Below are 13,746 nucleotides of genomic sequence, written 5' to 3'. Positions count from 1 at the left end.
GCGCTGCTGGAGTCTCCCGCATGTTCAGCGTTGCCACAGCCTTCCTCCTCTACAGCGCTGCTGAAGTCTCCTGCCTGTTCAGCCCAGCCAGAGCTGCCAGCCTGCATGGAGCAGCCAGAGCTGCCAGCCTGCATGGAGCAGCCTGAGCTGCCAGCCTGCATGGAGCAGCCTGAGCTGCCAGCCTGCATGGAGCAGCCTGAGCTGCCAGCCTGCATGGAGCAGCCTGAGCTGCCAGCCTGCATGGAGCAGCCTGAGCTGCCAGCCTGCAGGGAGCAGCCAGAGTTGCCAGTCTGCATAGAGCTGCTAGTCTGCATGGAGCAGCCTGAGCTGTCAGTTTGCATGGAGCAGCCAGAGCTGCCAGTCTGCACAGAGCTGCCAGTCTGCATGGAGCAGCCAGAGCAGCTAGATGAGCCAGGATCCGCCAGTCAGCCAGGATCTGCCAATCAGCCATGATCTTCCAGATCTGCCAATCAGCCAGACTCTTCCAGATCTGCCAGTCAGCCAGACTCTTCCAGATCTGCCAGTCAACCAGACACTTTCAGGTCCGCCTGCCAGCCAGGATCTGCCGGAGCCAACTACCTGCCTGAGCTTCCTCTCAGTGCTGAGCTTCCTCTCAGTGCCAAGCTTCCTCTCAGTGCCGAGCTTCCTCTCAGTGCCGAGCTTCCCCTCAGTGCCGAGCTTCCCCTCAGTCCCGAGCTTCCCCTCAGTCCCGAGCTTCCCCTCAGTCCTGAGCTTCCCCTCAGTCCCGAGCTGCCCCTCAGTCCAGCGGGGTCCTTGGTGAGAGTTATTAGGCCTAGGTCGGCGGCGAGGGTCGCCAATCAAAGTACGCGGTACAGGGGGACTAAGACTTGGTTGGAGTGGGGTCCACGTCCCAGGCCGGAGCCGCCACCGTGGACAGACGCCCACCCGGACCCTCCCCTATGGGTTTAGGTGTGCGGCCGGGAGTCCGCAGCTTGGGGGAATTCTGTCATGCCTTGGTCTTAGTATTTTGTGTTTTCTTTATTTATTTGGTCAGGCCAGGGTGTGACATGGGTTTATTTTGGTGTGTTTTTGTATTGGGGTTTAGTAGGTATTGGGATTGTGGTTGAGTAGGGTTGTCTAGCATAGTCTATGGCTGCCTGAGGCGGTTCTCAATCAGAGTCAGGTGATTCTCGTTGTCTCTGATCGGGAACCTTATTTAGGTAGCCTGGGTTTCACTGTATGTTTGTGGGTGATTGTTCCTGTCTTTGTGTTTGTTCTCACAAGATAGGCTGTATAGGTTTTCTTGTTTAGTTTGTTGTTTTGTATATTAAGTTATTTCCTGTATCATTAATTTTTCATTAAAGAACATGAATAACCACCACGCCGCATTTTGGTCCGACTCTCTTTCAACAGACGAACGCCGTTACAGAATCACCCACCACACCCGGACCAAGCGGCGTGTCAACAGGCAGCGACAGCAGAACCAGCGAAAGGAGGAATGGACATGGGAAGACGTTTTGGATGGCAAGGGTTGTTACACTTGGGAGGAGATATTGGCTGGAAGAGATCGCCTCCTATGGGAACAGGTGGAGGCACTTAGGAGAGCAGAGGCAGCCGGAGAGAGGAGCCGACGATACGAGGGAACACGGTTGGCAAGGAAGCCCGAAAGTCAGCCCCAAAAATGTATTGGGGTGAGGCTCAGGGAGAGTGTGGCAGAGTCAGGGTTCAGACCTGAGCCAACTCCCCCTGTTTATCGTGAGGAACAGCGATCACAGTACTTCTGGACTTGGGAGGAGATATTGGATGGAAAAGGACCCTGGGCACAACCTGGTGAATATCGACGCCCCAAAGAAGAACTGGAGGCGGAGAAAGCGGAGAGGCGCTGGTATGAAGAGGCAGCACGGCGACGCGGATGGAAGCCTGAGAGTCAGCCCCAAAAAAGTATTGGGGGGGGCTCACAGGGAGTATGGCTACGCCAGGTAGGAGACCTGCACAAACTTCCTGTGCTTACCGGGGGCTAAAGAGACCGGGCAGGCACCGTGTTATGCTATGGAGTGCACGGTGTCTCCAGTGCGGGTGCATAGCCCGGTGCGGTACATACCAGCTCTTCGTATTGGCCGGGCTAGAGTGGGCATCGAGCCAGGCAAGGTTGGGCAGGCTCGGTGCTCAAGAGCTCCAGTGCGCCTGCACGGTCCGGTCTATCCAGTGCCACCTCTACACACCAGTCCTCCGGTGGTAGCTCCCCGCACCAGGCTTCCTGTGCGTGTCCTCGGTCCAGTACCACCAGTTCCAGCACCACGCACCAGGCCTTCAGTGCGCCTCGCTTGTTCAGCGCAGCCAGAGCCTTTCACCTCTCCAGCGCTGCCGGAGCCTCCCGCCTGTTCAGCGCAGCCAGCGCTTTCCTCCTCTCCTGTGCTGCCGGAGCCTCCCGCCTGTTTAGCGCAGCCAGAGCCTTTCTCCTCTCCAGTGCTGTCGGAGCCTCCCGCCTGTTCAGCGCAGCCAGCGCTTTCCTCCTCTCCTGTGCTGCCGGAGTCTCCCGCCTGTTTAGCGCAGCCAGAGCTTTCCTCCTCTCCTGCGCTGCTGGAGTCTCCCGCATGTTCAGCATTGCCAGAGCCTTCCTCCTCTACAGCGCTGCTGAAGTCTCCTGCCTGTTCAGCCCAGCCAGAGCTGCCAGCCTGCATGGAGCAGCCAGAGCTGCCAGCCTGCATGGAGCAGCCTGAGCTGCCAGCCTGCATGGAGCAGCCTGAGCTGCCAGCCTGCATGGAGCAGCCTGAGCTGCCAGCCTGCAGGGAGCAGCCAGAGTTGCCAGTCTGCATAGAGCTGCTAGTCTGCATGGAGCAGCCTGAGCTGTCAGTCTTCATGGAGCAGCCAGAGCTGCCAGTTTGCATGGAGCAGCCAGAGCTGCCAGTCTGCACAGAGCTGCCAGTCTGCATGGAGCAGCCAGAGCAGCTACATCAGCCAGGATCCGCCAGTCAGCCAGGATCTGCCATTCAGCCATGATCTTCCAGATCTGCCAATCAGCCAGACTCTTCCAGATCTGCCAGTCAGCCAGACTCTTCCAGATCTGCCAGTCAACCAGACTCTTCCAGGTCCGCCTGCCAGCCAGGATCTGCCAGAGCCAACTACCTGCCTGAGATTCCTCTCAGTGCTGAGCTTCCTCTCAGTGCCAAGCTTCCTCTCAGTGCCGAGCTTCCTCTCAGTGCCGAGCTTCCCCTCAGTGCCGAGCTTCCCCTCAGTCCCGAGCTTCCCCTCAGTCCCGAGCTTCCCCTCAGTCCCGAGCTTCCCCTCAGTCCCGAGCTGCCCCTCAGTCCAGCGGGGTCCTTGGTGAGAGTTATTAGGCCTAGGTCGGCGGCGAGGGTCGCCAATCAAAGTACGCGGTACAGGGGGACTAAGACTTGGTTGGAGTGGGGTCCACGTCCCAGGCCGGAGCCGCCACCGTGGACAGACGCCCACCCGGACCCTCCCCTATGGGTTTAGGTGTGCGGCCGGGAGTCTGCAGCTTGGGGGATTCTGTCATGCCTTGGTCTTAGTATTTTGTGTTTTCTTTATTTATTTGGTCAGGCCAGGGTGTGACATGGGTTTATTTTGGTGTGTTTTTGTATTGGGGTTTAGTAGGTATTGGGATTGTGGTTGAGTAGGGTTGTCTAGCATAGTCTATGGCTGCCTGAGGCGGTTCTCAATCAGAGTCAGGTGATTCTCGTTGTCTCTGATCGGGAACCTTATTTAGGTAGCCTGGGTTTCACTGTATGTTTGTGGGTGATTGTTCCTATCTTTGTGTTTGTTCTCACAAGATAGGCTGTATAGGTTTTCTCGTTTAGTTTGTTGTTTTGTATATTAAGTTATTTCCTGTATCATTAATTTTTCATTAAAGAACATGAATAACCACCACGCCGCATTTTGGTCCGACTCTCTTTCAAGAGACGAACGCCGTTACAGAATCACCCACCACACCCGGACCAAGCGGCGTGTCAACAGGCAGCGACAGCAGAACCAGCGAAAGGAGGAATGGACATGGGAAGACGTTTTGGATGGCAAGGGTTGTTACACTTGGGAGGAGATATTGGCTGGAAGAGATCGCCTCCCATGGGAACAGGTGGAGGCACTTAGGAGAGCAGAGGCAGCCGGAGAGAGGAGCCGACGATACGAGGGAACACGGTTGGCAAGGAAGCCCGAAAGTCAGCCCCAAAAATGTATTGGGGGGAGGCTCAGGGAGAGTGTGGCAGAGTCAGGGTTCAGACCTGACCCAACTCCCCCTGTTTATCGTGAGGAACAGCGATCACAGGACTTCTGGACTTGGGAGGAGATATTGGATGGAAAAGGACCCTGGGCACAACCTGGTGAATATCGACGCCCCAAAGAAGAACTGGAGGCGGAGAAAGCGGAGAGGCGCTGGTATGAAGAGGCAGCACGGCGACGCGGATGGAAGCCTGAGAGTCAGCCCCAAAAATGTATTGGGGGGAGGCTCACAGGGAGTATGGCTACGCCAGGTAGGAGACCTGCGCAAACTTCCTGTGCTTACCGGGGGCTAAAGAGACCGGGCAGGCACCGTGTTATGCTATGGAGTGCACGGTGTCTCCAGTGCGGGTGCATAGCCCGCTGCGGTACATAGCAGCTCTTCGTATTGGCCGGGCTAGAGTGGGCATCGAGCCAGGCAAGGTTGGGCAGGCTCGGTGCTCAAGAGCTCCAGTGCGCCTGCACGGTCCAGTCTATCCAGTGCCACCTCTACACACCAGTCCTCCGGTGGCAGCTCCCCGAACCAGGCTTCCTGTGTGTGTCCTCGGTCCAGTACCACCAGTTCCAGCACCACGCACCAGGCCTTCAGTGCGCCTCGCTTGTTCAGCTCAGCCAGAGCCTTTCTCCTCTCCAGCGCTGCCGGAGCCTCCCGCCTGTTCAGCGCAGCCAGCGCTTTCCTCCTCTCCTGTGCTGCCGGAGCATCCCGCCTGTTTAGTGCAGCCAGAGCCTTTCTCCTCTCCAGTGCTGTCGGAGCCTCCCGCCTGTTCAGCGCAGCCAGCGCTTTCCTCCTCTCCTGTGCTGCCGGAGTCTCCCGCCTGTTTAGCGCAGCCAGAGCTTTCCTCCTCTCCTGCGCTGCTGGAGTCTCCCCCATGTTCAGCGTTGCCAGAGCCTTCCTCCTCTACAGCGCTGCTGAAGTCTCCTGCCTGTTCAGCGCAGCCAGAGCTGCCAGCCTGCATGGAGCAGCCTGAGCTGCCAGCCTGCATGGAGCAGCCTGAGCTGCCAGCCTGCATGGAGCAGCCTGAGCTGCCAGCCAGCATGGAGCAGCCTGAGCTGCCAGCCTGCATGGATCAGCCTGAGCTGTCAGTCTGCAGGGAGCAGCCAGAGTTGCCAGTCTGCATAGAGCTGCTAGTCTGCATGGAGCAGCCTGAGCTGTCAGTCTTCATGGAGCAGCCAGAGCTGCCAGTTTGCATGGAGCAGCCAGAGCTGCCAGTCTGCACAGAGCTGCCAGTCTGCATGGAGCAGCCAGAGCAGCTAGATCAGCCAGGATCCGCCAGTCAGCCAGGATCTGCCAATCAGCCATGATCTTCCAGATCTGCCAGTCAGCCAGACTCTTCCAGATCTGCCAGTCAGCCAGACTCTTCCAGATCTGCCAGTCAACCAGACTCTTCCAGGTCCGCCTGCCAGCCAGGATCTGCCGGAGCCAACTACCTGCCTGAGCTTCCTCTCAGTGCTGAGCTTCCTCTCAGTGCCGAGCTTCCTCTCAGTGCCGAGCTTCCCCTCAGTGCCGAGCTTCCCCTCAGTCCCGAGCTTCCCCTCAGTCCCGAGCTTCCCCTCAGTCCCGAGCTGCCCCTCAGTCCAGCGGGGTCCTTGGTGAGAGTTATTAGGCCTAGGTCGGCGGCGAGGGTCGCCAATCAAAGGACGCGGTACAGGGGGACTAAGACTTGGTTGGAGTGGGGTCCACGTCCCAGGCCCGAGCCGCCACCGTGAACAGACGCCCACCCGGACCCTTCCCTATGGGTTTAGGTGTGTGTGCGGCCGGGAGTTCGCAGCTTGGGGGATTAGCAAGAGGAATTATTTCACACCATAGAGTCTTTATCCTTGCATCTGTATTTCCTAGGTAATGCAATCTCCATACCTGGCCTAGAGTGTGTTCTTGCCTGGAGCTATGAAACTGGTTATGTGACCAGCATCCTCCATACCTGTTCTACATATTGTTCTTGCCTGGAGCTGTGAAACTGTTAATGTGATCAGCAACCTCCAAACTGTCACACCTTGGTCTTAGTATTTTGTGTTTTCTTTATTTATTTGGTCAGGCCAGGGTGTGACATGGGTTTATTTTGGTGTGTTTTTGTATTGGGGTTTAGTAGGTATTGGGATTGTGGTTGAGTAGGGTTGTCTAGCATAGTCTATGGCTGCTTGAGGCGGTTCTCAATCAGAGTCAGGTGATTCTCGTTGTCTCTGATTGGGAACCATATTTAGTTAGCCTGGGTTTCACTTTGTGTTTGTGGGTGATTGTTCCTGTCTTTGTGTTTGTTGTCACAAGATAGGCTGTATAGGTTTTCTCGTTTCGTTTGTTGTTTTGTATATTAAGTTATTTCATGTATCATTAATTTTTCAGTAAAGAACATGAATAACCACCACGCCGCATTTTGGTCCGACTCTCTTTCAACAGACGAACGCCGTTACACAAACCATGTGTAGATTGTGTTATTAAATGGAGCAGGACTGGTGTCATTGTTATGTGACAAAAACATGGATACATTTTTCTGCATCATTTTTGGACAGAAAGTTTCAGATTTTTGCAATGTTGTGTAGATGTAAAAAAGCTGTCCTTGAAACAGTCTTGATGTTTGTCAAAATAGAGATCAGGGTCCAGAGTAACGCAGACGTCCTTCACAGTTTTATTTGAGACGACTGTACAACCATCAAGATTAATTGTCAGATTCAGCAGAAGATCTCTTTGATTCTTGAGACCTAGAACAAGCATCTCTGTTTTGTCCAAGTTTAAAAGTAGAACATTTGCAGCCAACCACTTCCTTATGTCTGAAACACAGGCTTCCAGGGAGAGCAATTTTGGGGCTTCACCATGTTTCATCGAAATGTACAGCTGTGTGTCATCTGCATAGCAGTGAAAGTTAACATTATGTTTTCGAATGACATCACCAAGAGGTAAAATATATAGTGAAAACAATAGTGGTGCTAAAACATAACCTTGAGGAACACCGACATTTACAGTTGATTTGTCAGAGGACAAACAATCCACAGAGACAAACTGATATCTTTCCGACAGATATGCTCTAAACCAGGCCAGAACTGGTCCGTGTAGATCAATTTGGGTTTCCAATCTCTCCAAAAGAATGTGGTGATCGATGGTATCAAAAGCCGCACTAAGGTCATAGCACAAGGACATAATCTAGCCTACTATACTAGCCCACTATATCCTACAAAAATAATCTAGTCTACTATACTAGACCACTATATTCTACTATAATAATCTAGCCTACCATACTAGCCCACTATATCCTACAAAAATAATCTAGCCTACTATACTAGACCACTATATCCTACTATAATAATCTAGCCTACTGTACTAGCTCACTATATCCTACCATAATAATATAATAATATAATAATATATGCCATTTAGCAGACGCTTTTATCCAAAGCGACTTACAGTCATGTGTGCATACATTCTACGTATGGGTGGTCCCGGGGATCGAACCCACTACCCTGGCGTTACAAGCGCCATGCTCTACCAATTGAGCTACAGAAGGACCGCAGTAGTAATACTCTAGCCTACTATACTAGACCACTATATCCTACTATAATAGCCCCACACGTACAAACCACAAAATAACTCACTTCAACTAACCCATAGCCTTTGACATCCCAATTACTACCGTTACTACTGCTGCCATTACTACTACTACCATTACTACTGCTGACATTACTACTACTACCATTACTACTGCTGCCATTACTACTACTACCATTACTACTGCTGCCATTACTACTACTAGCATTACTACTGCTGCCATTACTAATACTACCATTACTACTGCTGACATTACTACTACTACCATTACTACTGCTGCCATTACTACTACTACCATTACTACTGCTGCCATTACTACTACTACCATTACTACTGCTGACATTACTACTACTACCATTACTACTGCTGACATTACTACTACTACCATTACTACTGCTGCCATTACTACTACTACCATTACTACTGCTGCCATTACTACTACTACCATTATTACTGCTGACATTACTACTACTACCATTATTACTGCTGCCATTACTACTACTACCATTACTACTACTACTACCATTATTACTGCTGCCATTACTACTACTACCATTACTACTACTACCATTATTACTGCTGCCATTACTACTACTACCATTACTACTGCTGTCATTACTACTACTACCATTACTACTGCTGCCATTACTACTACTACCATTATTACTGCTGCCATTACTACTACTACCATTACTACTGCTGCCATTACTACTACTACCATTATTACTGCTGCCATTACTACTACTACCATTATTACTGCTGCCATTACTACTACTGCCATTACTACTACTACCATTATTACTGCTGCCATTACTACTACTACCATTACTACTGCTGCCATTACTACTACTACCATTACTACTGCTGCCATTACTACTACTACCATTACTACTGCTGCCATTACTACTACTACCATTACTACTGCTGCCATTACTACTACTACCATTACTACTACTACCATTACTACTGCTGTCACTACCACTACCACTACTAATACTATTTAACAACCATTCAGTAGTGGAAAAAGTACCCAATTGTCATACTTGAGTAAAAGTAAAAGATACCTTAAAAGAAAATTACTCAAGTAAAAGTTAGTCACCCAGTAAAATACTACATGAGTAAAAGTCTAAAAGTATTTGGTTTTAAATGTACTTAAGTATCAAAAGTAAAAGTATAAATATTTTATTTTAAGCAAACCAGACATCACAATGTTCTTGTTTTTTAAATTTACTGTGCCAGGGGCACAGTTCAACACTCAGACAAAATTCACAACAAAGCATTTGTGTTTATTGAGTCTGCCAGATCAGAGGTAGTAGTGATGACCAGGGATTTTCTCTTGATAAGTGTGTGAATTAGACAATTTTCCTGTCCTGCTGTAACGGGTGTCGTGGGAAGAAGGTGAGGACCAAAGCACAGCGTGGTAAGTGTTCATCTTATTTAATGAAAACTGAACACTGAATAACAAAACAACAGGAACAGTTCTGTCTGGTGTAAACACACAAAGACTGAAAACAACCACCCACAAAACACAATGGAAAACAGGCTACCTAAATATGGTTCTCAATCAGGGACACCGATTGACAGCTGCCTCTGATTGAGAACCATTCCAGGCCAAACACAGAAATAGAAAATCATAGACAAACTAACATAGACAACCCACCCAACTCACACCCTGACCATACTAAAACGAAAGACAAACAAAGGAACTAAGGTCAGAACGTGACACCTGCTAAGCAATGTAACAAGTACTTTTGGGTGTCAGGGAAAATGTAAGGAGTAAAAAGTAAATAATTTTCTTTAAGAATGTAGTTGAGTAAAATTAAAAGTTGTCAAAAATACAAATAGTAAAGTAAAGTATAGATACCCCTTAAAAGTATTTTTACTTAAGTACTTTACACCACTTCAACCATACATACTTCAAGACTTGCAAGCAACAATATTTTCTTTAGGAAATGTCTCGTTTTAGTTTTGTAAATATTCTTCTCTGAACTTAAGTGCATATGTATTCCCCACTTTACAAAAAAAAATGAAATCACCTTGGCAGAAAATGTAATATCCTTGACTGCCTGCTGGAACACCAACCACAACGGCCTACCTCACGGTGATGCTGTGGCTATTCTGCTTATTTGAGCCTACGGATGCATTAAATGGCTGCTGTGTGATGCCTCGGCTAGAAAAATGTAATTCAACTAAGACACATTCATATCTCCATGATACCAATACATGGAGGTTTTCATTTATATCATTGTTGCACAACAAAATACCACCTCCATACCTATTTAATGATCACTGTGGAAGTGGGACTCCATATCACGCAGAGTCATCTGGAACTGTAGGCCTACATGTTATTCTCCTCCAGCTTCATTCAATATAAATGCATCCTTCTCCAACTCCTCTCATATTTATGAGACACTTTCTAAGTCTGCCAAAAACAATCACGCTACTATCGCGTCATGAGGCTTGTTCGGAAGGGGAAAGAGGATATACTGTACTAAGCATGCGATATACAGTATATCTGGACAGTCCAAACAATAATAGCGTCACGAACACACATCTCTAAAAAGGAATGCACGTTGATGTTCCCGCTGGGGCTAAACACGTAGACGCCATGTTGTTTTGACCTTATTTCTTTCATGCACATAAGCGTTGAAAAAACGTGATGCCACTTATCTAATACAGGATATGTAATGGCCCCCGCCATTCATGCACGCGCGCACTCAGAAATGCAATCGTGTGCTACCAACGAATGTTGTATGAATGTTGTATGAATGTTGTATGAATGTTGTATGACTGAAAACATGATCTAATTAAGATTCCATTCCTGTATACAGTCTTTGAAAAGGACACTTTCCTTACAGAAAAACCACATGATTTCACATGTGGAAAATCACATGATTTCACAATAAACTTCATTTGGTCCTGTATGACTCGGTAGAGTGTTGTGGAGCGTTGGTAGAGTGGGTTTGATTCCTGGGGCCCATGTGTAACATGGCATCTGTTACAGTATATTATACGAAAACGTGTTTTTGGAACACTACCCATGCGGTCATGTTTTCACGTGTGGTTTCGTGTTATCACGTTGCTTTACACGTTGTCACTTCAACTTCAGGTAAGATCACATGAAAAAGTGTGAACTTCATGTGTTTTTTTCCATAAGGGTTATAGTAACGGCTTCTTAGCGGATGAAACCAAATGTGATATTTCAGAGGAGAAGAGCAGCAGAGTGCCTAGCACCCAGCCTTGAGTGTAAGACTTTAGCTAATTACTCTACAGCAATCTCATTCAAATTCCAGGCAAGGAAATCAGCACATTAGGCCAATGGACACACACACCCACACATTACCAAAGTTGTCGTGGAAACAACGTAGTTCTCGCTGGCACTGGGCCCTTGTGAAAGGCCCAAAAATTGTCAAAGACTCCAGTCACCCAAGTTATAGACTGTTCTCTCTGCTACCGCACGGCAAGTGGTAACGGAGCGCCAAGTCGAGGACCAAAAGGCTCCTTAAACAGCTTCTACCTCCAAGCCATATGACTGCTGAACAATTAATCAAATGGCCAACAGGACTATTTACATTGACCCCCCCTTAGTTTTTACACTGCTTCTACTCACTGTTTATTATCTATGCATAGTCACATCACCACTACCTACATGTACAAATTACCTCGACTAACCTGTGCCTCGCACATTGACTCCGTACTGGTACCCCCTGTATATAACCTCGTTATTGTTATGTCATTTTATCGTGTTACTTTCTATATTATTTTGTTACTTTTGTTTATTTGGTAAATATTTTCTTAACTCTATTTCATGAACTGCATTGTTGGTTAAAGGGGTTGTAAGTAAGCATTTCAAGGCACATACCATTTCATCTGTTGTCTTCGGCGCAAGTGACAAATACAATTTGATTTGATTTGGCACATAGGGGTTTGAACTAAACAAACCATTGGGGTTCTGTCTGGGGACTGTACTAGCACATGAAATGTCCCCTAGCTCCCCCAAGGCAGCAACAGCTAGTTATGTCATCCCAAAACATTGTTAGGAAGTCTGGCAGATATTAGATCATATTCTTCTGAATCCAACCATAATGCAATGCCACACAATGCCACAGATGTCTCAAGTTTTGAGAGAGTGTGCAAATTGCATGCTGACTGCAGCAATGTCCATCAGAGCTGTTGCCAGAGAATTGATGTTCCTTTCTCTACCATAAGCCACCTCCAACGTCGTTTTAGAAAATTTGGCAGTCCGTCCAACCAGCATCACAACCATAGACCACATGTAACCATGCCAGCCCGGGACCTCTCATACGGCTTCTTTGCCTGCTGGATTGTCTGAGACAAGCCACCAGGACAGCTGATGAAACTGAGGAGTTTTTATGTCTGTAATAAAGCATATTCTGATTGGCTGGGCCTGGCTCACCAGTGGGTGGACCTGACTCCCAAGTGGGTCGGCCTATGGCTGAGCCCCTGCCCAGTCATGTGAAATCCATAGATTAGAGCCTAATTTATTTATTTCAATTGAATAATTTCCTGATATGAACTTTAATTCAGTAAAATCATTGAAATTGTTACATGTTGAGCTTATATTTTTGTTCAGTATATATTTCCAAAAGAACGTGTGTGCTTGTGTAAAGGACGGCACACTGCTTGCTAAGCGAGTACCACTTCCTCCCGATTTGGCCCGTACCGGGCGCGAACTGGGGACCTCTGCCTTGCTAGCATACGTGACCGTTCCTCCCTCAAGCGTCTTAGTCGGTCACAACACCTCAGAAGCTACCGTAGCTAATGAGGCGACGCAAGCCGGACACTTAGGTCTGCGGAGTAAGTTTCACACATCCCCATGTGCTACGCTTGCTACTCTTGAATCATTTGTAAAATAGTAGTAGTAAAGTGGAGGCTGCTGAGGGGAGGACGGCTCATAATAATGTCTGGATCGGAGCGAATGGTATGGCATCAAACACATGGAAACCATAGAAACCACGTGTTTGATGTATTTGATACCATTCCACTCCAGCCGTTACCACAAGCCCGTCCTCCCCAATTAAGGTGCCGCCAACCTCCTGTGTAGTAGTAGGTAGTAGTAACGCAGTAGTAGGTAGTAGTAACGCAGTAGTAAGTAATAGTAACGACAGTAATGATAGTAAAAAGGTTGTCATAGGCTAGGCTATGGGTTAGTTTAGTGAGCTATTTTTGGGGTGGTTTGTAGGTGTGGAGTATCACAGTGGGTTAGTATAGTAGGAAGGCTAGAGTGAGTACTATAGCATCAAAAGCCACAGAATGTGTTTTAAAAATCACAAAATGTTCTGCAAATGTTCCATGTTTGTATTTTAAACAATTCTAGAGCAGTGGCGAATCCAGGAATGACCCATTGGAGTTTATGGAGCCTTAATGCACATTTTAAATGGCTACAGTTAAAAATAATAAACAGTATCAAATCTCTTTTGATAAGCAATCTACTCTGAGCCAGTCTGCACGTTTTAAAGTTGGTTTGGTGTTTGTAGCTGACCTGATATTTTTTTATTCAAGTTTATGGTCCTTGAAATGCATTGGGATTAATTCCAATATGATTGTAGTATGAAAAGTATAACAGTATCAACATATTTTTTCAAGCAACCAGAAGACAGTCAGCCTGCACGTTTTAAAGTTGGTAGCTTTTACGGTTGTCACTACAAGTTCCAGCATAAGGCGATTAATAAGAAGTACTTTTGTTTTAATTTTAGCAGGTTAGTTGTTCTTGATTTCAACAAGCACCGCTAATAGAGGCAGTATAAAACCCAGGGGGATTTTAATTTTTTTAGTAGCCTACATTTATGCACTGCAGTATTGTAGAAATCCTGGGTTGTTTCTTCGTAGTATCTCATTTCGTGCATCTGCGCTACTTTGTGTTGCTTTTTCATAGAGCTGAGGCTGTGCAAGGCAATTGAACATGAGTAGATCAGCTGACAGTTAGGCTGTATTGTGTAGAGCTATATTTATGTTTGATGTGGAAGCTTTAGACTATTATTCTGATCTGTCTGCAA

Source organism: Oncorhynchus keta, chromosome 37 (assembly GCF_023373465.1).
Source record: "Oncorhynchus keta strain PuntledgeMale-10-30-2019 chromosome 37, Oket_V2, whole genome shotgun sequence".
Classification (NCBI taxonomy): domain Eukaryota; kingdom Metazoa; phylum Chordata; class Actinopteri; order Salmoniformes; family Salmonidae; genus Oncorhynchus; species Oncorhynchus keta.
Note: the sequence above shows the minus strand (reverse complement) of the source record.